The sequence below is a fragment of the Phalacrocorax carbo genome, chromosome Z (genome assembly GCF_963921805.1).
Source record: "Phalacrocorax carbo chromosome Z, bPhaCar2.1, whole genome shotgun sequence".
Lineage (NCBI taxonomy): Eukaryota > Metazoa > Chordata > Aves > Suliformes > Phalacrocoracidae > Phalacrocorax > Phalacrocorax carbo.
This window is the reverse complement of record NC_087548.1, coordinates 49828321-49853956: the sequence shown is the minus strand read 5'-3', so window position 1 is coordinate 49853956 and position 25636 is coordinate 49828321. Positions and strand designations below refer to the sequence as shown.

Here is a 25636-nt window from a genome sequence, read left to right as displayed (position 1 = left end):
TGCGCGGCGCCGCGCCCGCCCGCTGCATGTGATCGCCGGGCGGTAGCGGCCTCCTCCGTGGATCGCGTCTGCCTCCTCCTCCGCCCCCAGCGCGGCGCGGCGGGGAGGGGGCGCGGGGCGCCCGGCAGCGGGAGACGGAGGTGCTGGGGCGCGGCGGGCAGACAAAGGAGCGGGCGCCTCCGTGGGCAGCGGTGAGTGGCGGGGGCACGGGGGGGGTGTGTGGGTGTGAGGGGGGTGTCCGCGCTCTCGAAGCCCACATTTCCCCGGCGCGCCCGCGGGGCAGGTAACCGGTATTCCCCGGGCTGCGCTGCGGCCGCTCCCTTCACCGGAGGAGAGCTCGGGCCGCTGCCGGAGCGGGGCGGTGGGTGCTTCTCCGCTGCCGCCGCCTGAGACCACCGGTGCTCCCCGCACCGCCAACCCCGCGGCCGGGCAGCGGCGAGCGAGGTGCCCCGGGGCCGGCAGGGGCTTGGGGTGTCGTGTTTTCGGGGGAGCCTCCAGCCCCGCCGCCGCAGCGGGGAGCGGGGCTGGCCGGTGCCGCGGGCGCGGCGAGGGAGGGATGCTCCGCGGTAATCCCGCCGGACACGGACAAAAAGGAGCCAGCAGCTGATTCTCTGGTGGGGGATCTAGAAAAAAAAAAAAAAAAAAAATGAAGGGAGGGCGGGGGTGTGGTTTTTTTTTTCCCCCCTCCGACCCCAGTCCTTGGCACGGCGTGTGGCGGGAGGGCAGGTGCTGCCGTGGGCAGGTGGGCGGGCGGCGGGGCCTGGGCTCGGCCTGTGGCGGGCGCAGGGCGTGGTGGCCGGCCGGGGATGCCGCGGCCACGCGTGTCCCCGACACCGCCGTGGGGAGCCCCGCACAGCGGCGTGGGGTGCCCCCGGCGGGTGGGGATGGGGGGGCGCTGGGGCATAGCAGCTGGGACTTGGCTGTGCATCCAGAGGGGTAAAGTCGTGTTTAACGCGGTTGTTGGAAATGTGGCGCTCGTCTCCTGGGCTAAGCGTTTGGCTTTCAGGCGTGCGTGACCTTGTGCTCTTACCGAAATTATACATCTTACTTTCGTAGGCCGGGAGAACATAAGGTCCTGCCAGCCTTAACTCCGAAGCTGGGGATGCATTAAACTGTAAGTCTTCCGATTTTGTTTTGAACGCGGATGAATGGAGTAATTATTTCACGTTTGTGGGACAAAAACTTCAGAAGTAATTTAAATGAAACCCTAAGCAGACTTTTCCTGCACCCATTGCAAATATATTCCGCCTGTGATAACTGTTTAAAAATGAGAAAAGCAAAGAAAATCTGTAAAGTCTGGGGGAAGCGGTTGCCTTAAGCTCTTTTCTTAGGTATTTTTTTTGGCAATGGGTCTTATTTAATCCTCAAGGGCCAGCAGTCACCTTTTAAGCTTGAATGAATGTATAGGAAACACCTGTAAGTGTAATACTGGTATGTTTCCTTATATTTAACTGAAGTAGTTGAGATTAGATGGTGCTTTTTCCTCATTCATAAGGAATGTTTAGCCAATTAATTTGCTTAGGTAATCTGATTAATAATAGCTCAGGTACAGATATGTTTCTGAAAGTTGTTTTTTACGGTGTTGAAATATAGATGCATGTTTGAAAGATGTAATAAAATACTAAATATCTATTGTAATAATTTTTTTTTTCTGAAGGGTGAAAGGGGCTATTGTAGATGAAATTGTAGAAAGTGATCAAGAAAGTAATTACAACCACTAAGGAACTAAGTGGTTCAAGGAACTAAGCAGCTCAAGTAAGCAATGAGATAATTCACTGTATGAATTTTAGTATGTACATAAATTTAATTGTGTGTCAATAGTTGCATTGCTGCTCTCTTTAATTTCTCCCATTAGCCTGGGTGAGGAACTGGAATCTGGATATAGCTGTCAGGATTTCTAAAATTATTTTGCTAATGGGTAATATTTATATGCTTTCTGCTTTGAGGAAAGGCTGGTATCCTCTCCACAGCAGGCAATCAGTTTTCCTATGTTCAAGAAACTTCACCAGGAAGTTTCTGTATAACTAGACCAAAGTTGCATAGATCAGAAATGACAGTGTACGCTCTCTAAAACATTGTAATGCGTTTGTACACCAGAGGAATCAATAACTCTGAAACTCTTGGTAGCTGTAGCTTGGCCAGAAATGTTACAGCTGTGCCATATGTTATCTTTGATTTAAAGGCTGTTTTGCTGAAAAATAATTGACAATTTACTTATGCTGTAATATAGAAAAAAAAAAAATAATGTTTGAGCTTCCTAGTAATTCTGACCTTACAAGGGTGTCAGAAGTTCTGTGGTGTCTTGCAGTGTGGTGGTCTGTGGGAAGCCTTGTGGACATGGTGACTTGTCACAATAGGGAAAAGACAGTTAGAAATATTTTGAACATCCCTTCGTAGTTTCTGCTCTCCAGAAAGTAAGCTGAGTTGCTTTAGAAACAGGAAAGGGAGAAGAGAAATTGAGTGTGTGTTCCAAGTGGCTTTCTAAATATTTTACTGTGATTTCTTCTACTTAGATATCAGAGCTTTCATTGCAGTGATAAAACATTAACCCTGGAGTAGTGTTGAGAAATCAGATCATGTCCTGTGGAGCCATTACAGTAAAAAAAGAAGCCTTAAATGTCTCATTTCATATTTTCTGCAGCAAGAAGTGTAATCAATGCTCTTTTATATTCCTAGAAGGAGTAATGGCTTGTGGTGGTGAAATAACATTAATCAGCAGTTGCTGCTATAATTCATTGTCCACAGGGGAGGTGTCCATGTAACACCTGGTAACTTGAGCAAGCCTTTTAGAGAGAACGGGCACAAACCCTTCAGATACTTGTGTCAGATATTTTGACGCTCAAAGGTGGGGTGTGAAGGGTTTTCTTTTTTTTTTTTATCTCTTTAGTTAGGATTTCTTGCTAGCATTACAGTTCCCTGTTAGAAAAATACTTTTTCTTTACACTATTGATGTATGAATTGCAAGGAAAATGTATTTAATTCTGTGATATATTACCGAGGTGGTAGTTTCTTTGAGTTCCAGATTTTCTGTTTCAAACACTTAAGAATAGTGTTGACACATTTGCTCTGCTTAATGTGATTTATAGACCAACCTTTAGGCATGGAGCATAATGTGCAATTAAATTACTAAATAACATTAAAAAAAAAACAACAACCCAACCCTACTGGAAGTACCTCTCTTGCAGGTCTTTTGGTTGTTTCACTTTTGATGAATTTAGCTTGTTGTGGAGTGGCAAATTATATGCAAGCTTAGCACACCATATTGCTAAAGAAAATCTCTTGCCAGTCTGTTTTGCAAACTCTGTCATGATCTGTGTTAGCTCTGTGTGCAGAAACCCACTGGGTTCTGGTCAGTGTTGCTGAGTACATTTATAGCAGTATTAAAATATGACTAAGTTTCACTTGCTTTTGAGTGATAGTTTGACTATTCAAAGTAGCTTTCAGCAACTTAGTTCCAAGTCTTGATTAGACTTGACAACCAGAGTCTGGGAACTAAATAGCAATTTATCATCAAATGCAGTACTGCAACACATGTTTTCACTAGATATGGTTCTAGCTAATATGAGACTTTACGTAAACATGTGTCTTGAGTGACCGAGTTATCTTTGGTCACCGCCTTACCTCTGGGTATCTGTTTCTCACTGTACACCTCTCTGTGTGTTCAGATAGAGAAAACGGGTGTAGACTAGTGTGGCCCATCATAAAGCCTTGTTGTACCTTGCTGTGTCATATTCATTAAAATGTGTTTGCTAGTAACTTCCATATCTGTTTAATATTAGTCTTGTTTCTCCTAATCTTAATATTGGCCTGTAAAGCAAATCACTGAGTTTTGAAAGAACTGAGGGTATTGTGAAAGTGTTGGTCACTGTTTTGATAACTTACAAGTCAAAGAAATGCTTTCTTACATATGCTGAAGGATTGTAGGGAATTGGCTGCTGTTTATTGCACAAATGTAGCTGTTACATATGTGCCTGTCTTATAATGCAATTTTATAAATTCTTAAAGTACATTTAGCAGAGTTAACATGAAGGAGTTTTTTTAATACTATAGCTGTCTTGATGTATTACTGTTGCATTAAAAGTTCTGAAGCTAAGTGCACATGATAACTGCACAACTAAATGAATTTTTTTTTCCAAGGATAATTTTTTGAATAGACTAGATGGAGATGCATTAGAAAAGCAGGGACATAGTGTTCCTTCCTGTGGCCAAGGCTGGGAGGAAAATAAAGGGGGGAGGAGGAATGCTTTTCTGAAGGATGCTGATCCTGAGATGGGTGGGTTGGATTCCTTTTTGTTTAAAAAATGTCAGTAAACCTGCAGAGAGGCTTTTGAGTATTCACAGTCAATTAAAGGTTTCAGGGTATTTTGATGAAGCAAGTCTGTCTTGTGTGATTAGTGTCTCTTGTTGTATTGCATGACTAGAGACGATGTCAAGAAATAATAACAAACTCAAGGAACAAGCAACCTGAAACATATTGAAGTGGGTAAAAGCAATCAAACAGCTGTACTGAATATGTTGAAGCAGGGGCTTCACGTAAAGAGCAGATTGAAGAGGAAGTTCAGCAGTGAGAAAGCTGGCTGTCACTAACAAAGAATATAGGAAAGTTAGGCTGGTAAGTGTCCTAAGAGAGGGCCTATTCTCAGTCCCTATTGCCATGCCTGAGCTCTCCTTTGATCTCCCTCTAGTTCAGTGTTTTGCAAGTGATTAGAAGTGGATACGTGAGATGAAACTACTAGTTCAAGGGTAACGATTGTCCCAACAGGAACAGAAGCGTCTCTTGATCACCTCTCAACTCCAAGAGGAAGAGGAGCTGTCTTGCCTATAGTGAGGGCACAGCTAAGGGAGTGCAGACCTCCTTCAGAGCACTTTGCCATCTTTGTCAGTGTCACATAAACAGAAGGGTGAGAAGGAAGACATAAGGTGCCAATGTGATCATCAGCAGGTTTTGCAGGCCTCTTCCTGGAAATGTGACTATACTGTATGAACTTCCTCCTCTCATTTAGTTAGCTTTCTGTTTAGTCAGATTGGTAATATTTGTCATGAGATGTCAGAGGGAGAACTGATACCTTCTCTATGCACATGCAATCGTGCATCAGAGTGGTACACGGGAGAAAGCAATCTGCTGACAGTTTTGCTGCCTAAAGAGCTAGGAACTGCTGTGCAGCTTGCTTCAAGGTTATGGTTATGGTATATTCAACAAACACCTAAAAAGGATCTCTGTGGGTTGTGTTCAGTGGATGGCTTGGTTACTTGGCTAATGTTTAAAGTACAGATTGCGGTATCGGCCAACATCTAGTTATGTCAAAGGTCTACTGGGTTGCAGTTACCTGAGCACTTGATCTGATGCTGTAGTTATTAGAAAACTGTCAGCTCAGTCTTTCACTGGACAGAGTTTCAGTCCTCTCCCCACCATACATAAGTTATAGCAGAAGTGTCATGGCCCACGATGAGGTTTGTTTGTGCTGTATCAAGCATTCCCTCCAGATTGGAGGAGAAATTGCAATTCATCTTCAGATGAAAGTTTTTCCTTTGCTGTGGTAAGCAATAAGGGGCTTATAATGCTGGGAGAAGGTTACACATAGTGATGACCACTCAGATCAAATAATTTTTCACAGCAAAACAGTTACAGTACTTACTGTTGCTCTTCAGGCAAGCAGGGATAAAATATTTTAAGTATCTAACCATTTAGGCTAAAACAGAGAGCTATTGTTTGTTTATATACTTATAAATCACAGTACAAGGGCACAACAACGCATGAACCAAATAACTGATTAGACTGCATCATTTCCTGGCGCCTTGTGCTTTTTTTACAAAGTACTGTACAAGTCAACATTTTTTTTCTAAGTGTATGTGCCTTGAACTTTATCAGTTATTACACAGAGTGCAGAAGCGATTTCTCTGTAGAACTTTCTTTGTACAGAATAGAAAGTGGTTGTCACCAAAGCCTTTCCAGTCAAAATCCCAACTGTCCTCATAGAAGAAATAAGTGTGTCTGTCTTTTGAATGAAGTTGGTGATTTCTGTCTTAAACTTAGTGACTTTTCTGTCATAAAATACAGGCTTATCTTTGTATGGGCTTGATACACTTTTCACTCACTTCCTTTTTGGAGGGGGATATTTTGTCATCTTCCTTGTACTTACTCACTGAATTTGGAGACTGACTGTTTAAATCTTATGCAAAAATAGGACTTCCATAAATTGCAGTTGCTTCCTCGTCAAAATAGTCATGCTAGTAAATATTGAAATATGACATTCAGAAATCTCGGTTGCTTCCACTTTCCGCAGGCTTTTCCTGGGAAGTCAGTAGCAGTGGTGAGGGATGCCTTTCAGTTTTAAGAGTTTCAAGTTAAACCCTGGCTATGGTGAAGTTAGTGGTGAACCTTTCATTGAGATCCTAAATCCATTACAATTGTGTCTGTGAAGAAAGTCAACATGGCATCTCTGCAAGAATGCATCTGCAAGAGTAATATCGATAGTTACCTGCAGGTAGCAGTTATGGTGAAGTCATCACTTGTATTTCTTCATTAGAATAATAATTGTGTTAGTTGTATTCCAAGGTGCTTACAAACTAAAGTATGAGACATTATCACTGTACATACAGGACTATACAGATGCAGAGGTGGTGGTGGATTTGTTCATTTAACCTGTTGTTTGGTTTGGGCACAAAGAACCAAGAATTGTTGCCTATGCTCCCAGTCCTGTGCCTTTTGTGTTGTCAGTATATGAATATATTCACAGTAAGGTGAAACGGAATTCTTAATTTTTTTTACTTCTGTTGAAAATTAGAATAAATAAGAAGGAAACTGTGTCAAGAGTGATCCCACTTGTGAGAAACTCAACAGGCATAGACCTTTTGTAGTCCAAACAAGTGTGCATTTTAGTGAAATAGTATGTAAGTTAAGAATTCATTTAAAGAACAAGTATTGTTCTGAAAGTGACACTTCCACAGATAGCTAGTCAAATGTTGAACATAGATAATGGGTGATTATAGATTATGCTTTTTATACTGAATGTAGCCTATTTCTTTCCTCAAATCCTTAAACTTTTAGTTTCCTTCCTTTAAGGCACAGAAAGCATAATGTGAAGGCTTTGTTGCGTCGTTTCTACTGGTTGAGGTCATATTAAGATATTTTTGTTAGTGTTCTTCTGTATAGACAGTTTTACCAACTGTTGTGGCCTATTGTCTCTTTAAATCTAACTTAATTTGTGTTTGCATCTATTCAAAGATACTGAGGGCATTTCAAATACTGTACTGTTCCAAAATCTCAGGCAGCAAATTTTGCAAATCACCATGGTAATATGTGTGTGGGAGGAAGGCTAAAGTCAGAATCTGCATTAACAGAATCTGTTAATATTGCATATGCTCAGTGCCACTAGCACTGCTTGTTCTTTGATGTAGATATGTTCTTTGCTTAATTAAAAACAAAGTAATACAATGCAGCTAATACTGCTTATAGTCTGATTTTTAAAAGGATTTTTTTTTTTAGTTCTGAAACTAATCCACTGAAATAATCAGATATGTGGGTAATTGTTGAGTCTTCTTTCTGTTCAGGAAATGGCATGAAAGAGTCTTGTAATCAAGCAAAGTAATTTCATTGGGTTTTTGTTGCGTCTCTAAGAACTTACAGATAGGCTCAAAAGTCAGTGTTTTACAACTTGGATATATGAACTAAGGACACTTATTACTGATAGCTCATGTCCTTGTGTTTTCTGCCAAGTCACTGTGAATGTTTAAGGTTCTTGCCTGGATGCTTTTATACAGGCAGCTGTTGACTTAGACACAGAATTAGGTCTGAAGTGTAGTCAATCCTGGTTTAAATTAAAAAAAAAAAAAAAGATTTTTAAGAGGAACTGTATTCTGTTTTCGAGTGCTGAAACTGGTTCTTAATAATTACCCTTATTCAGTCAGTGCTGATGACAGATAAACTTACAAATTTATATGAATTTATAGGAGGATTGGCTGTTGCTTTGTGTGGGGGACAGGAGAAGTTAAACCTGATGTTTCTTGGCTCTTTACTACTGTAGTCTAAATAAACTGAAAAATATGGGAGACCTGGATGAAAGATGATTTGTTTTTCCCATTACTATATTGATTGTCCCAAATTTTAATGAGTTGCAGTAACTTAAGAGTTTAAAAATACTGGCCCACTGCTGTTGAGAATTAGAGGCATTGATACTGGTTCAAAATACAGATGAAGTTCCAATGACTTTTGTGTTAGGTGGCCTGAGAGAATGGGCTTCTTCACTTCATTGTCTAGATAAGCACTATAGCAAAATCACCAAGAAGGATGTGGAGTTGAAGTGCGCTCTCTGCATCAGAGTTCAGATGAGTCAAGGGAGGCTCTTGAGAGATGCCTGTGCCACTGGCAGAGTGGAGCAATTAGCCTGGCATGACACGGACGCTCAGTCAGACTGTCCTGAACTTAGTCAGCTGTGGGTCTGAGCCATCCGTGTGTGCGTTCACACCGCTTGGTGTATTTTCTTTTTACAGTGCTATCCACTTGTTATATGCAGGCTGCTGTCATAGTAATAAGCATTATTACTACTGTATTTTTTCTTCAAAATGCCAGGCGTCCTTTCAAGAGGTTAAGTGTGGGAGGTGATGACTTTGAAAGTCTTTGCCTTAGAAAAACAAGTTCTGGTCTTTCAAGGCTGTTTTTGCGAAGGCTGAACTCCTCTGTGTAGGCGGTGGAGCTGTTTGTGTAGCTAGTGACTTGCCAGGTCCCTTCTTTGTTGAAGATGAGTTTTGATATCCACTAACAGGATATGTCTCTTTCTAGCTCTTTAAAAGATAAAACTTTACGGTTGGTAGGACTTCGAACAATAATCTATTGTAGTTTTGGGTGTGTTTTTTTTTTTTCTGTTCATTACCTCAACCTTTCTACTTCTGATAGAACAGGATTTGTAGTAGCACACAAGTTGATTTTCACGTGTGTGATTTAAAGTAGACAGCTAAGGGATTACTCATACTAGATTTTGAAGCAAGAACTTAAGCAAATTACATCCTTTATCTGGTAAATCTTAGACTTTTAGAATTTGGCGTGAATAACTTAAGTTGGCAGGTATGAAAACACAGTACCTGCTTTGGAAGAGCATACTGTTAAATGCACCTTCCTCCCACCAAAAATCCTGATCGTATTAGCCTCTTTCCACCATTTCCTTATGGAAAAGGAAAGCCTTTATATACAGCAAAAGAGATCACAGATTTAGGTTGCATGGTAGAATAATCTGAAAAAGAAGTGTTAGCACAGGGATACTTTTTCCTTCTCTTTATGAAAGGCTTGGTCTCTCAAACATTGTAATATGTACATACTGAATTTCTCCACACTAAAAGCCCAGTGTGTTTAATGAATGAATAGAATGAAATAGAAGATTTCACATCTTACATAGTGAATTTCTGCAGTCGCAGCCTTTGACCCCAGGTATCTTTCAGTCTTCTCCTTAGTGTGTTCATACAGTGTTGTGCATCTGTCATCCAAGTAGGCACACCTGTGTCACTGATAAGCCAAAGAATTTCATTAGAACAGAGAAGAAATAGGAAAGCTTGATGTCAGCATGGATAAACATGACCTGGAGGTCAGCCTTCTATGTGTCTGACTTCTAGTATTTTCCAAGAGGATTATTTTCCTTTTTTCTTAGAGATTTCTGGAGGCCAAGGGAGGTAAATGTAAACTTTGTAAGATATTGAAATGCCTTAATGTTGCTGTCTTCTAAGGATCTCTTGAAAACAATGTTTGAGCTGGGGAAAAGGTATTCAGGGAAGTTCAAGTGGGTAGCTGTCCCAAGTCCTTTTCTAGGCTAAGTTGGTGAAAAGAGATACTGTCCCACTTCAGACGTATCTAAGTGTAAAATCCATCTCTATATTGTCCTCTAAAGACCTCAGAATTAGAGACTTATATCCCTCTGACAGGAATGGGAGAAATAAAAGGATCTTTCATGATTCTTTATGCCTCAACTTATATTTAATTTTACATGCCTTATGGCTCTTCTGCTTACAAGTATGCACAGCTCTGAATTCACTGACATTTATTAACTCCATTCACATTCATTATGGCTCTGTTAGATAAATTGGTGTACCACTTATAGCTTCATAATGAAATGATAAAATATACTCTACTGGCTATTTGTAATTTTCTGTATATATGTGACTTTGCCATTGACTGGAATGGAAGGATGATTGTAAATCTGTGTACATATACTATGTATGTCTATAGAGAGATCAAAATCACTTAGCGGGTATAAAACTAATCTGTGGTATTTTTTCCTTTTCTGTTCTTAATAGCTTGCAAAAGGATGAAAAAGTCAGATGTTCTAATGAGATAATAAAACCAAATATACAGTTTAGATTATTGTTTTCTTATGGATAAATTGGCGAAACAGGGGTCAGTGTTGGGGCTGGTTCTGTTGAATATCTTTACCAGTTACCTGGATGAGAGAACTGAGTGCACCCTCAGTAAGTTTGCAGATGACACCAAGCTGGGTGGAAGTGTCGATCTGCTGGAGGGCAGGAAGGCCCTACAGAGGGACCTGGACAGGCTGGATTGTTGGGCTGGAGCCAACGTTATGAGATTCAACAAGGCCAAGTGCCGGGTCCTGCACTTGGGTCACAACAACTCCAGGCAACGCTACAGGCTTGGGGAGGAGTGGCTGGAGAGCTGCCTGGAGGAAAAGGACCTGGGGGCGCTGGCTGACAGCCAGCTGAACCTGAGCTGGGAGTGTGCTCAGGCGGCCAAGAAGGCCAGTGGCATCCTGGCTTGTGTCAGGAATAGTGTGGCCAGCAGGAGCAGGGAGGTGATCGTGCCCCTGTACTTGGCACCGGTGAGGCTGCACCTCGAGTTCTGTGTGCAGTTTTGGGCCCCTCACTACAAGAGGGACATGGAGATGCTGGAGCATGTTCAGAGAGCAATGAAACTGGTAAAGGGTCTACAGAACAAGTCTTATGAGGAGAGGTTGAGGGAACTGGGGTTGTTCAGCCTGTAGAAAAGGAGGCTGAGGGGAGACCCTATTGTTCTCTACAACTACCTGAAAGGAGGTTGTAGCGAGGTGGGTGTTGGTCTCTTCTCCCAAGTAACAAGTTATAGGACAAGACAAAATGGCCTCAAGCTGCGCCAGGGGAGTTTTAGATTGGATATTAGAAAATACTACTTCACCGAAAGGGTTGTCAGGCATTGGAACAGGCTGCCCAGGGATGTGGTTGAGTCACCATCCCTGGAGGTATTTAAAAGGCATTTAGATGTGGTGCTTAGGGGCATGGTTTAGTGGTTAACTGGCAGTGTCAGGTTTATGGTTGGACTCATGATCTTAAAGGTCCTTTCCAACCTATATGGTTCTGTGAAACTGCTGAAGTTCAATGTCTGGATTTTTTTTTTTTTTTAGTTGAAAGGACTGAATGTTTGCAGGCTATTTAACTCTTTTTGCTATTGTAAGCTCATGGCCTCTTTAGCTTAGGAAATACTTTTCCTTAAGACACAAAAGCATTTTTAAAGCTTACACTTTACATATATAGTGTCTTCAAGTTCTTTTTCCGATGTCAAGCTGTTCTGTGTAATTGGAAAACAACTTCGAAAATGTTATGGGGCTGCACTAATTTTCTCTCTGAATTTGATACACTTAGTAATAACAGCATTAATTTTCTCAAGTGTCTTAATGCTTATGACACTTTTGTAGCTGCCCCATCAAGCTAGATTTCTTTGGCATTTAGGTTCTCTAAAAGAACGTGTATCTCTTCAGTAGGAGAGATAGTGTACTAATAGATATGCTTCACCTTACTAAGGTAATCTGTATGTCATTTATCATATTGATTTGTACTTTGGCATCTTTGTTTTCATGCACAGGTTTTATACTGAACTTCTCAAAAAGCTAATGTGACTTTTAAGCTGTGATGGACTAATTAAAATAAGAAATCATCTTAGCAGATAATGTTAGGGTAATGAGGAAATCGCCTCCTAATGTTGCAACACTAGAGATTTCTTGTAACTGGTTAAATCAGTAATTTAATTCTTATTTAGAAATACAGGAAGTATACTGAATTGTTAGCTCTGAAAGCAAGGCTTCAGACAAGCATAAAGCTTAAAATTCTTATGCAAATGTTAACACTTAAACAATTGCTATTTATAACTGACATTCTTAATGAATGAGTGATGTGGGCAAGTCTGCAATAAGCTGTCAAGACTTCATAGAAAGGGGTTACAGCTTGATTAGTAGTGTGCCTTGGCAGTACCTGCAAACAACTACTGTTTCTACTCTGCTGACTGGTACTCTATGGCAGTTCATTTAATAGCCTTTCAAGCCAGAAGTCTACCATTTATAGAAGTGGTTTTGTGAATTAAATTGTCCATTAGGATGTGGGTTGAGTCTACAGGGTTCATTCATCTGGGACTCTAAATAGCTGTGACACGATGACTCTACAACTACTGGTCCAGATCTCATTTGTGACTGACTTAAAAAAATATTACTGTACAAGGATGGCTTTTGTTGCTGTGTCCTGCGGCTCTTACTGCATGGCCCTAGATTTGTAATGCTACAGTTTAGGAAAGTATAATTACTTTATTTTCTACTTACCCTGTTTTACTTTAAGGAGAGGGGTGGAGGAAGACAGTTGGCTTAGAAGTAAAAAAATATAGATATTCTTACATCTACCATTATTACATTTGTACAAATGTTGTTACATATTGAAATGGCTTATACAGAATTGCAGTCTCTGCCTGTTTTTAGGATGTTTTTTGTGCTATTAATATGTACTCTGTGCCAGCATCTCATAATGCAGAATTGCCTCAGTTTTGTCTCAGTAAAATTTACTAATGTGACTCTTTCTCCACTTTGACTTCAGTTGCATTGCATTTGAGTGAGGAGATCCATGTTTAATTACAGTTAAATTAGTTGGTTCTCCTATGTATATATCAGATATTGTCCACAGAGTCTTTAACTAGAAGGTAGCCAATTTTCAGTGACAATTCCGTTAAAAAATTGACACGATCTCTAAAAATGCATGTTTGTCTTGTTAGGCAACCAGTGCAGTGTCCCATGTTTATAAGCTGGTTGCTCTGCTGTTCTGTCTGAGGAATAGCTTATTGTGATGTGGTTATCTTAGTAGAGGAAAGAAAAATCATCAGAACTCTACTTATAGGGTATTCTGAATATAGTTTATGTGGAGCCCAAGCATTATGATATTCAAGTGTTTGCCCTCTGTGCCTCTGCCACTATGTTGATAGCCACCTGCTTTGCTCCAACTAGATGTCCCATTTTTGGGACCTGTAGTTCTCTAGCCCTTCATCTAGTAGTTCTCCACCTTTTATACGATCTGTCAATCTTATTGTTCTGTCAATTAAAGTTTACTTTTGTTGCTTCCTCGTTATTCTGAGGTAACTAAAGGTAAAGAGTAAAAAGCTGTTGTCTGACTCATTAGCCAAAGGAAAGAGACTCAAATCTCGTTCTTTCCATTCCCGCCTTGTGTCACTGTCAGGGCTATGCAATCATCAAATGTTATTTTCATGAAGGCTGTTATAGCCATTTCCTAATACTATTCCGCTTAGTAATCCACTGTTGTGAAGTCCTTCTTTTTTGAACACCCAGATTTCTATCCTAACAAAAAAGGTGATCAAAGCTTTCTGTCTCTGACAGATAAAGCTGTGCAGACAAGTTTCCCCATTCCCTCTTTTCCTCCCCAGCATTCTTCTCTTGATTTACCATTTTGCTTCATTTATAGCCTATCTTACCTGTTCTCATCTGCCTTAGCTCTTTGTTTCTAGTCCATAAATTTTCTGACGGTCTTTTCTGAAAACTGTCAGATTAAAAAAAAACAACCTTAATTTTACTTTTAAAAGTGACGGCTTGTGTCACTCTGAGAAAAAAACAGAAGACTTGGTTCCCTAGTTTTTGAGTAAGGAAGAGCTGAAATGTAACAAACCAGCCCCCAGTGAAAGTCCACAAGCAAATGTCTTGCCATGTAATGTGAAAGATAAAACACCAGGGAGCTCAGCTGTAGAAGAGAGGGGTGTTGGGTTTTGGTGGTTTTGTTTTTTTTTTTTTTTGGCTTGGTTTTTGTTTTTGTTTTAAAAATAAAATCTACAAAACATTGCCCTACCTAACATAGGAGATGCATAAAATTTAATTTATTACTACTTTAACCTTATTTTGCATGAAGTTTTGAAGTGTGAACTGGATTGTTTGAATTTTTCAGCTTTCCTCACAGCTTCTGCCTGTTTTGAAGCTTATTTCTGGTATATGAATGTTGTCATGACAGTTTGTTATTACAGGTGGATACATTTGAATACAGGGGTGTTCTGATTTCTTGGGTTCGTTTTCCTGAATACAGGTTTACCACTGGTAAATAATCCACTGCTACTTCAACAGCAGATTCTAGAGCAATGAATCTTCTTGTTGCTTAGAGCCAGCTCTTATGAATGTGTTTCCTTTCTGTTATTGCCTGCAGTTCTTGTAATCCATCCTTCCTTTTACTGAGAACTGCTGAACTTGGTAGCAGATGTCATGGACAATAATAAACTTGTTTGCTAAACCTCACACATGTCATGAGACTTAACTGCAAAGTTACACGTTTTTATTGGCTGCTTAGAACAAACCAGTTATTTCCTGAACTACCTGGCATTGCCAGTGATCTGAAGGCTGTGATCAGTAAGAAGGATTATCTAGCTAATCCTGCACACAATGTTGGAATATACATCTGGTTTAGGGCCTTTCCACCAGCTCATGCGAATATTAAGGTTTTATCCTAGCAAACTGAGCAGCCAAAACTAAGTAGTTACTGCTTTTGAACCCATGCTCCTTATTTACTTCCTTCAGCTATGGCATACATATATACACACATATAAAAATTATATTTTTTATGTGTATATATATACACAAAACAGTGTGTAAGCATATTAGAATAAGAATAAAGAGCACCCAAGAGTGCACAAGTCAGTGAAGGTTTCTTCCAACACTGCAGCGAACAAGGTAGCCTCGAATCTTGTATTCATTCACAAATGGCAGTAGCTGAGCTGTTCTGACATCTGTGGTGCTCTGCAACGGCGAAGAGTTGGAGAAACTCCAGGTTGTCCGTTGTAGCTGTTTCCTTCTTGCTAACATGAAGTTACATTGCTCTCTGTTAAAAATAATTTGCGTCAGGAGCTGTAATATATAGTTACTTACACCATTTTTTCCCTCCTTCCTTCCTTTCTAGAATTGGGGATCTCTTCAGTGAATAACGTGCTGCTTAAAGAAAGGACTAGAGTAACTGAAGTTGTGAAATCCAGGTAGGCAATATGTCAGTTTACTTTTCGCTTTAAATATTGACATAAATGTAGACAGATCTATGAATATTCATTGTGGTACCAAAACCATCGAAGCAAGATAGGGATTTTAACCTTAAGTACATTGGATCTGGTTTCATGGATCTTCTTATGAATTCTAAGCAGCGTTTCAAGTGCTTCCCTGGTGATGAGCCCCTGGTAAGTCCAGCAGAATTACGATATGTAAATATCCTTTGAGCTCATAATGAAACCAGATTGACTAATATTCATATCTAATTCAGGCTAACTTTGACAGGAGGTCCAGGTACTTTGTGACCTTTAATTAATTTAACAAATCATTTTTACAGCATTAAATTGTCTTGTTGCCCCAACAGACTCTGCTATTCATGGTATGTGCAGCTACATATACTTTACCTAGATTTCCTTCCATAATTTTCTTAACAAAGTATATTCTCAATGGGTTTGCTAATTTCACACTTATTAATTCACACTAATTTCACACTTCTATTCCTTTGTTCAAAGTAAGGCTTTTAAATAGAAGTCCAATACCTAATTCTTCAGTAAAATGACAAAACTCCTTTGGTTTCTTTCATGTGATACCTCTCATGGCTTTAATAATTTAACTTGCAATTTAATGTGATATGCTACTGCTTATGCTGGTTTGCTCAGCTTTGAAGGACCCATCCAGCTTGACTTTCCTACTTTCGAATTCCCATTAAGTACATGTGCTTTGGTGTGGTGTTAAACAATGTAGATGAATGGCCAGTGTTTTTAATCAGCTGAATTTGCCTCCAGCAACGTTCTGGGACAGATCCATTCCTATTTGATTTTAGTAAGTGATACGATTGCAGCGCATTTATGTAGGGTTAATTTCTGTGGATTACATGAGTACTGCTGGACAGCTAAACCCTGAAACTACTGCTGGTTTCTTATGAGCTCAGTTCTGTACAGCAACTTTAATTTTAGAAGCTTGTAAATTCTACTTTAATGTTTTCCTATACTGTTTCATATTTTACTGTCTAAAAAACCAAATGATCTGTGGATAAGGATTCTGTTAGGTAACAGTACTTTAGGAAATGCATAAAAATCTCTTACACATGCTGCTTCCTGAGAAAGAGGTGTAACTTGTGGAACACATTGCACAATTCTATGCATTGAGAGCAAAGCCTGCAAACACTGTTTCGTTTCTCGTGTACTACGTAATAAACCTCTTTCTACTTAACCTTACTCTGTGTGCTTCTGAGCACCATTCATGAAGTATGTAATTAAAGTAGAAGTCAAACTTGATGCTGTACCCTAAAAATACTCAGTGCGTTGATTTTCATTTAAATACTGGTAAATGGCTAACTTTACATTTTCTGTTTCCTTCTTTCTCTTTCCCTTCCCCTTTGTTCCTTTGACAACCCTGAAGTGTTTTCAGTATGACTGACGATACCAGACATGTTTGGGCTTATCCTTCATGTTGTGCACTTCCTTCCTGTGAACACACCTGGGGTTTTTTTCAGCTGATTTCACTATTACTTACAAAATCTTTTTGCTAGAGAGCCTGGGGAAAGAGTCTGCACATGAATCTACCTTGGAGAAGTATGTGACAAGGAGGTTGTTTTATTACTAGCATGTGAAACTGGAAGTGTAAGTGGCATCCCAAAGTGGGAGCTGTGGCTGCAGCCTCCCTGGCTGGCCCTGCTGTTCCTCCTCAGGCCTGCTTCTTGCTGCTGTGCCTCTGGGGCATCCCTACATGTTTATATACCCACCCTGTGAAGAAACATTTAATTGCAGAATGAGAATGGGGTGTGGGGATGAGGAATCCCTGTCCTTAAGACTCTGTCAGGAGGGGGGAGAGAGAGGAAGGCAGTAGTAGCCCAATCAGGTAATTTAAAAATAATTTTTTTTAAAAAAAATACAAACCCCGTGCCATGGAGGTGGATGGAAGGGGGACAAGAGAAGGCAGGTAGTTGGGTAGCAGGTGTAGGGTGATAAGGGTAGGTAAAAGATGGTGATGTCTGAAGAGGACTGAGAGGAAAAGAGGAGGAATATTTACTGGAGGAGGCAAATAAGGGCTGTTCCGCAAGCAGCGCAAGGAAGGCATGGACATGGATGAGACTTCTCCTGGAGCACTGGCATTAGGCAGTGGTCATCCCCTCTGGAGCAGGGAGATGCAGGGAGCAAAGAGAACTACAGTGCAAAAGCATGTATATTTCATTCTTGTGCCAGAAACAAGTGAAGTGCGCTGGGTGTTCCCAACCTGTTGGCTGCCCTTTCTGTACATGCTCCAGGAGTGTCTGCAGGAAGTTTCAATCACAGGTCAGGAAGTACAGCCTTCCTGACTTGTCTTGCTGGCAGCTATGAAATTGGTGAGTGTAAAGCCTCCATAAACATCTTACAGTATGTCTTATTCCAGCCTAAAAACCCCATGCTTGAAGTCCTAATGTTTTTCATCATTTATCTTAAGTGTTTTAAGGTTCAAACTGACAGTTTGTGAGGCAGATGAGTGTGATGCATGACAGTGCACCAGGGCCATTCCCTGCTGCCTCTTTACCTAGAACCCTGCAACTTTTCCCTCCCGTGCCGCCCTGCAATTGTGTGGGTGGACTTGCATCTTCATTCACATAGCCAGTGTTTCTTCTCACATGACTCTGACCACATGGTGGGTGGATGTTCCAGTCACGTGAAGGAGAAGGCATTAAGGCTTGTGGCTCTTCCTTATAGTTAGTATATTCCTCATCTGGTCTCATGATACCCTGAAACATGTACTTTCCAACTGCTCGTTCTGGGTTTATTCTAATCTGAAAAAAAGATAAAAAGTGTGTTTTCCTTAACTTTTCTATTCTAGTATTGCTACTTATCACTTAATTCATCAAAGGTCTGGAATACTGCAGTGGGGGAGAAGGTAGAAGAAAATTTTCTTCTTCCTTCTGGAGGTAGTGTCAAAATGGTGGTGAGTTTTAGGTAAGTGCTTTTATACAGGTAAACAACTTGAGTTTGCCAAGGAAACCCTTACTCCTTTCACATCTAGTACTAAGCTTCTGCAACACTTCTGCAGACAGAAGGCCTCGCTTAAAATGTTAGCAGACTATTCATGTGTTCTGTTTATGTCCACAGAAAAGCCGGCGTATCTTCAAAATCTGAAATATCTTTTCTATTACCTTCTTTTGTAGCACATCGTTTTCAAATTTGGTTCACGGGCTGTCTTTTCTCAGTAAGATTTTCCTGGATTTTAGTTTTCTGTATAAGGAAGCATTTAGACTTCATCCACCATACTTATCAGTTCTGTATGACCCTAATTTTCAATTTAATAATTGATTAATGAAGTTGAAGTAATGGCAAAAAGAGAAGTTCTAGTTCAGTTATTTAATTCAAATTTATATGTGCTCTTCACTTTAAGGGAAAAGGAAAAAATTCATATAAGATGTTGATTTTTAACATTTTTTTTAATGAAGGACTTAAGTTTTTCAGTTTATCTTAAGTTCTACCTGCAGCTCACGAGTTCTGATTGTTGCATTAATGCTGTAGGATAACTGTCAGGTAACACAGGTGCAAAAATGTGCTCTTCTGTTACTCCATTTCAGATCCCGTTTGTGTAAATACTCACATTTCATTACTGCTGTCTCTTGCACTGTGTATCTGACTGTTCTCCACTTCCTTCATTGTTAAACTTGGGTCAGATCATTGGGGTGCAGCTGGATTGGGTGACTGATTCAGCTTCTTACATAAGTCATAAAAAACAGTGGTGGTTTTTTTCCCTGAAACATTTTGTTTGCATTTTGAAGTAGAACACAGCTGATCCAATTGAACAATATTAATGCAGAAGTGTACAGCACAACTTTTGCTGTTGCTTTTCACCGTAAAGTCGAACATGAGAAACAAAGCCACTGAAGCTTTATGCCAGTGGAAACCATAAAATAGAAGAAAGCTAGGAATCAAAGACTGTCAATAAGAAAATTGCTGTCGTGGAAGCCAACTTTCATTACACCTGTCTGTATGAAGAGAATAGTAAACAAAAAGTAGGGTAGGAAAGCATGTCAGGAATATTGGTTGATGTCTAAATTGGGTACTTAAACTGGTTTGTCCTCCTGTGCGAGTAAGCCATCCTGCAGTGTAATGGGGAAGGAAAGGAAAGCACGAGGCCCACAAAGAAATGATGCTAGGAAAGATGGCTACACAATGTTCAGTTACTGTAGTTTGAAATATCTGAGAGATCTTAAATTTTCAAGTTTTTATATTTAGACTTCTAATTAGATATAGAGTGTACTTCATAATGATATTTAAAATATCTCTGACAGATTGGGAAGTTCTGTTCTATAAGATTATTTTTTTTCTTTCTGGAAATACAGTCATATGCAGTAATCTTAAATTGGCTAAACTTACGTACAGTGTGAAATATGGCATCCTGAAAAACCTGTACATCCTTCCTGCCCTCTTACACATACTGTAGTTAGCAATCATATTTTTGGTTTTATCTGCTGTTTTGTAATTAAGGCACAAAGCCTAAGAGTGTAATTCCGGCTTTTTCAGATTTTTTTTTCTGAATAATCACGTGTCCACAGAAAATTCCCCAAGCCCATGTGTTGTATGATCTTCAGGACAAAGTGAGAATGCAGTGAGAATGCCAACGACAAATGTCCTGGGATTACTTGAACGCTGTTGTCCTGTTTCCTGGGAGAGCCCAGGCTGAGTGTTAATGGTCCTTTTCACAAATTATTTAGTGCTTACTGTCTGTCTTCTGTGCATCAGATTTGTAGTTACCCTCCAGTGTGCAATGCCTATCTCGTTAACACGTGGCTCAGGGGCTGGTGCCAGCGGTGGCATTTTGTTTTTTTGATCATGGGGCAATTTACATGGCCCCAGGCCTGCTGGAGACAGATGGGGTTCATCTGTCGCAAAGGGGGAAAAGGATTCTGGCTCAGGAGTTAGCAGGCCTTGTTGAGAGGGCTTTAAACTAGATACAAAGGGCGAAGGGGATAAAACCAGGCTTGCTAGGAATGAGCCTGGGGGTGGCATACCTGTGTTGGAAAAAGAGATCAATAGATCGATTGAAGTGCATTTATACCAATGCACGCAGCATGGGCAATAAACAGGAGGAGCTGGAAGCCATCGTGCGTCAGGGAAACTATGATGTGGTCGCCATCATGGAAAGATGGTGGGATGACTCGCACAACTGGAGCACTGCAGTGGATGGCTACAAGCTCTTTAGAAGGGACAGGCAAGGAAGGAGAGGTGGAGGGGTAGCCTTGTATGTTAGAGTGTGTTTTGACTGTCTGGAACTCAACGATGGTAATAAGTTTGAGTGCTTATAGGTAAGGATCAGGGGGAAGGCCGATAAGGGAGACATCCTGGTTGGTGTCTGTTATAGACTGCCCAACCAGGATGAGGAGAAAGATGAAGTGCTCTACAAGCAGTTGGCTGAAGTCTCACAATCTCTACCCCTTGTTCTCGTGGGAGACTTCAACTTACCAGATATCTGCTGGAAATACAACACAGCAGAGAGAAAGCAGTCTCGGAGGTTCCTGGAGTGTGTGGGAGATAACTTCCTGACGCAGCTGGTAAGCAAGCCAACCAGGGGAGGTGCCCCGCTGGACCTGCTGTTTATGAACAGAGAAGGCCTTGTGGGTGATGTGGTGGTTGGAGGCTGTCTTGGGCTCAGCAACCATGACATGATAGAGTTCTCGATTCTTGGAGAAGATAGGAAGGGGGTCAGCAAAACCACTACCCTGAACTCCAGAAGGGCAGACTTTGGATTGTTAAGGAGTCTGGTTAACAGAGTCCCTTGGGAGGCAGTCCTGAAGGGCAAAGGAGTCCAGGAAGGCTGGATGTTATTAAAGAAGGAAGTCTCAAAGGCACAGGAGGAGGCTGTCCCATGTGCTGTAAGTCAAGCAGGTGAGGGAGAAGACCGGCTTGGCTGAATAGGGAGCTTTGGCTGGAACTCAAGAAAAAAAGGACGTTGCTGCCTTTGGAAGAAGGGGCAGGTGACTCAGGAGGACTACAAGGATGTTGTGAGGTTATTCAGGGAAAAGATTAGGAAGGCAAAGGCCCAGCTGGAACTTAAACTTGCCGCCACTGTTAAAGCTAACAAAAAATGTTTTAATAAATACATTAGTGACAAAAGAAGGGCCGGGGAGAATCTCCCTCCTTTGTTGGATGCGGAAGGTAACCTTGCCATGAAAGATGAGGAGAAGGCTGAGGTACTTAATGCTTTCTTTGCCTCAGCCTTTAATAGTCAGACTGGTCATCCTCGGGGTTGTCAGGCCCCTGTGCTGGGAAATGGAGGTAGTATGCAGAATGAAGTTCCAGTTGTTGAAGAGGTGGCAGTCACCGACCTGCTCCTTCATCTGGATGTTCACAAGTCCATGGGGCTGGATGGGATCCACTCGAGGATACTGAGGGAGCTGGCAGAGGAGCTCGCCAAGCCACTGTCCATCATTTATCAGTAGTCCTGGTCAACCGGGGAGGTTCCGGACAACTGGAAACTAGTGAATGTGATGCCCCTCTACAAGAAGGGTCGTAAGGAGGATCCAGGGAACTACAGGCCTGTCAACCTGACCTCGGTGCCGGGAAAGGTCATGGAACAGATCCTCTTGGATGCCATTATGCGGCACATGTGGGACACCCAGGGGATCGGGCTCAGCCAGCATGGGTTTATGAAAGGGCGGTCCTGCCTCACTAACCTGGTCTCCTTCTATGATAAGGTGACCCGCTTAGTGGATGAGGAGAAGGCTGCGGACGTTGTCTACTTGGACTTCAGTAAAGCCTTTGACACTGTCTCCCACAGCATTTTCCTGGAGAAGCTTGCTGCTCATGGCTTGAACAAGAGCTCTCTGTGCTGGGTTAAAAACTGGCTGGATGGCTGAGCCCAGAGAGTGGTGGTGAATGGAGTCAAATCCAGGTGGTGGCCAGTCATGAGTGGTGTTCCCCAGGGCTCAGTGTTGGGGCCAGTCCTGTTCAATATCTTCATTGATGATCTGGATGAGAGAACTGAGTGCACCCTCAGTAAGTTTGCAGATGACACCAAGCTGGGTGGAAGTGTCGGTCTGCTGGAGGGCAGGAAGGCCCTACAGAGGGACCTGGACAGGCTGGATTGTTGGGCTGGAGCCAACGTTATGAGATTCAACAAGGCCAAGTGCCAGGTCCTGCATTTGGGTCACAACAACTCCAGGCAACACTACAGGCTTGGGGAGGAGTGGCTGGAGAGCTGCCTGGAGGAAAAGGACGTGGGGGCGCTGGTTGACAGCCAGCTGAACGTGAGCCAGCAATGTGCTCACGGCGACCAAGAAGGCCAGTGGCATCCTGGCTTGTGTCAGGAATAGTGTGGCCAGCAGGAGCAGGGAGGCGATCGTGCCCCTGTACTTGGCACCGGTGAGGCTGCACCTCGAGTTCTGTGTGCAGTTTTGGGCCCCTCACTACAAGAGGGACATCGAGGTGCTGGAGCGTGTCCAGAGAAGGGCAACAAAGTTGTGCCTAGAGCACAAGTCTTATGAGGAGCGGCTGAGGGAATTGGGGTTGTTTAGTCTGGAGAAGAGGAGGCTGAGGAGAGACCTTCTCGCTCTCTACAACTAGCTGAGAGGAGGTTGTAGTGAGGCGGGGGTCGATCTCTTCTCCCTAGTAACAAGCGATAGGACAAGACAAAATGGCCTCAAGCTGTGCTAGGGGAAGTTTAGGTTGGACATTAGGAGAAACTTCTTAATTGAAAGGGTTGTCGGGCATTGGAAGAGGCTGCCCAGGGAGGTGGTTGAGTCACCATCCCTGGAGGTATTTAAAAGAAGGGTAGATGTGGTGCTTGAGGATGTGGTTTAGTGGTGGACTTGGCAGTAATAGGTTAGCAGTTGGACTCGATGGTCTTAAGGGTCTTTTCCAACCTTAACGATTCTATGATTCTATGAAATGCTACCAGACAAGGTGCCTGCATTATTTAGTCAAATCAGATCACTGTAGGTGTCAAATAATTAAGGAACCCTATTTTACAGCGTGAAATTACTTGAGATACTTAAAAATCTAGGAAGTTAGGTAGCTTAGAGGCAGACACAAGCTCATGAAGTGTAAGAATCTGATATTTACAGCAAGCTGGTTGCAAAAGTGAACAGAAGTGGCGGAGATCTGTTGCCCTTACAGTATTTAAAACTTTTTCTTGAATTTCAGGCAGAACTTCTAACCATGGCAACTGTCCGTTTTCTTCAAAAGAGGGAGAAGGGTAATATTCTCTCACATTAATGATCTGTTATCAAGAAGGAAAGAGGAAGTAAACAACAGACTCGTGCTAATGGCCCAATTTAACTTTCAAGTTCATCTTTGCCACAGAAAATAATCTTCCACTCCAATGCCTTCTTTTGGACCAACAGCTTCTACAGCACACTGAAGGACATAGAATGGATTATTTTCTAGCTGTGTTTTTTAGCATTATGTACAGCTTACTGGGTATTCCCTGAATAGGAAGAGCACTTTAATCTATGTCCCCTGAAGGACGATGTGTTCCAGTAAGCACTTATTCAGGACTTTGGCCTATAGATGCAAAATACTGTCTTGAAAATCTTACTAATATTCAGCTTTGGACACGCAGATTTCACAGACTTCTTGCTTCCTTTCTGTAGTTTTCACAGGCACCTCCTCTTCGTGTTTACTGATGTGCAAAATTGTTGCAGTTTGGTTGAGCTGTCTGGCTCCAGTTTCCAGGAGAGACTGATACAGTTCCTTGGAATATGCTGCGTTCAAATCATATTAGGCTTCTCACCAGACACCATTCTGCGATGTAGTTTTCTTTTTCAAATATAATGACTAAAGTAATTTCTCATGGCTCCTGCCTTCTTAAGCATGACCTAGTAGTTGCAGCATTTTTCAAGAATCTGATTTCTTCTTTTGGCTGAGGCAATTCAGAAGTACATCTTGTCTTTCTCTGTATTGAAATGTATATCAGTCTTTAATCCTTCTAGTCTTTCTTGATTCCCAGTTATTAATCCTACCTGGAATGTTATCTGTTACTGAGTAAATTGGGGAGGAAGGGTAAGCAGGCCAATATTTCCATTATTCCTATTGCATAAGATTCGTGCCTCTCTCTGGCTGGATTATGCATGACTGCCATTTCTTTGAGGCTGCCTTGTTAGACTTCATTCCAGGTATTTGTGAACAGTCATTCTGTTCGTCAAGTTGGGTCAACCAGCCTTAAATATGAATAGTGTTCAGAGGCTGAACTGCATTTGCACATCCTGAGCACACTGACTCATTGGTGCAGGAGTTTGGAAAACTAGAAGAGTGGCCTCAAGCCATAACTTCCTTAAAGCCCGTTGACTGGCAGAAGAGGAATCCTGCTTTTGAATTGGCTCAGGCAGAGAAATAGCACTGGGGGAGCTGCAGTGGCTTCACTGGGGTTTTTGTTTGGGTTTTAGTTAATCAGTGAATTAAAAATTAGGGTGGTAATGCCAGCCTAGCCCCCTTTTTAAGAGTAGTCTTTTCAAGTTAGTGCCAGTATTGTTGGGGAGGATGCTTTTACTGTGGTGAGGTGGAAATGTGGAATATGTTCTCTTAAGGAGGAATGCATGGGTGATAGTTATTTGCTGTACATGTATATCAAAAGATGGTAATTTCCTTACGCAGAAGAGGAAGTGGAGGCATGGAGAAGCATTGTCATTAATTATTGGGTGGGCGGGGGTGCCAGAGTTGTTGTTTGATTTGTAAAACAGCAAGCCAGATCTGTAGTTGAGTAGCACCTGCTTCTCAAAAATCTGGCAGGCCTTGAGTGGAAATTGCTGCATACTTGGCACTTCTGAAAACCTTGCTACCTAACTTCAGTTTGTGTTTTGAGATGTTTCTAGCATAAGGCTCCTAACCTGAGATGCCACAAGAGGTTGGGGTGTTGCTGTACTGAATGCTTTCTTCATTTTAATGGACTGTGACTTACCAAGTAAATGAAAAGCCACACTGTGACATGAATCTCTTTAGTCCCAGCTGATTTTAAAGTGCAGATCCCCAGACCAGTTTGTGCATAGATGTTATCGCTTGATTTATCTGTTGGAGGGAACACAAACTGACAGAAGATTGCTGAAATTTCTCATTGTTAACTGAGGTGCTGTAGAAGAAAAACATGATTTACTGTCAAAATTTCATTATTTACCTTCAGATAAGCCAGTCTAGAAAATTATTTGTCAGCAAGTGCTCTCTCATGAATAAAATGGTTCCTTTGTTTCTGTACCCTCTTTCTCCTGCTCTCCATCTACCTCCTCAGTATCTCCTGCACTATCTTTGCCACTGGATATTTAGATAGATTTCAGCAAAGCTTCTTAATGCAGTGGGTCGTCTGTTGTAGTATCATTGCAAGTGCTTTGACTTCACCTTTTTAAATTTTTTATTTGTTTAAAAACAAACAAGTCTCCCACCCAGTTCTCTTATATTGGATGTAATCTT

General features: G+C 41.6%; 1 protein-coding gene across 1 annotated transcript in view; it reads left to right on the top strand.

The window, feature by feature from the left end:
* Nucleotides 1-25636, top strand: part of LYRM7 (LYR motif containing 7) — a gene marked incomplete at its 5' end in the record, with an annotated part of 95911 nt that overhangs the window by 44988 nt on the left and 25287 nt on the right. The window contains 2 exons of the mRNA XM_064439549.1: nucleotides 1057-1114; nucleotides 15178-15250. The remainder of the gene's footprint in view (nucleotides 1-1056; nucleotides 1115-15177; nucleotides 15251-25636) is intronic.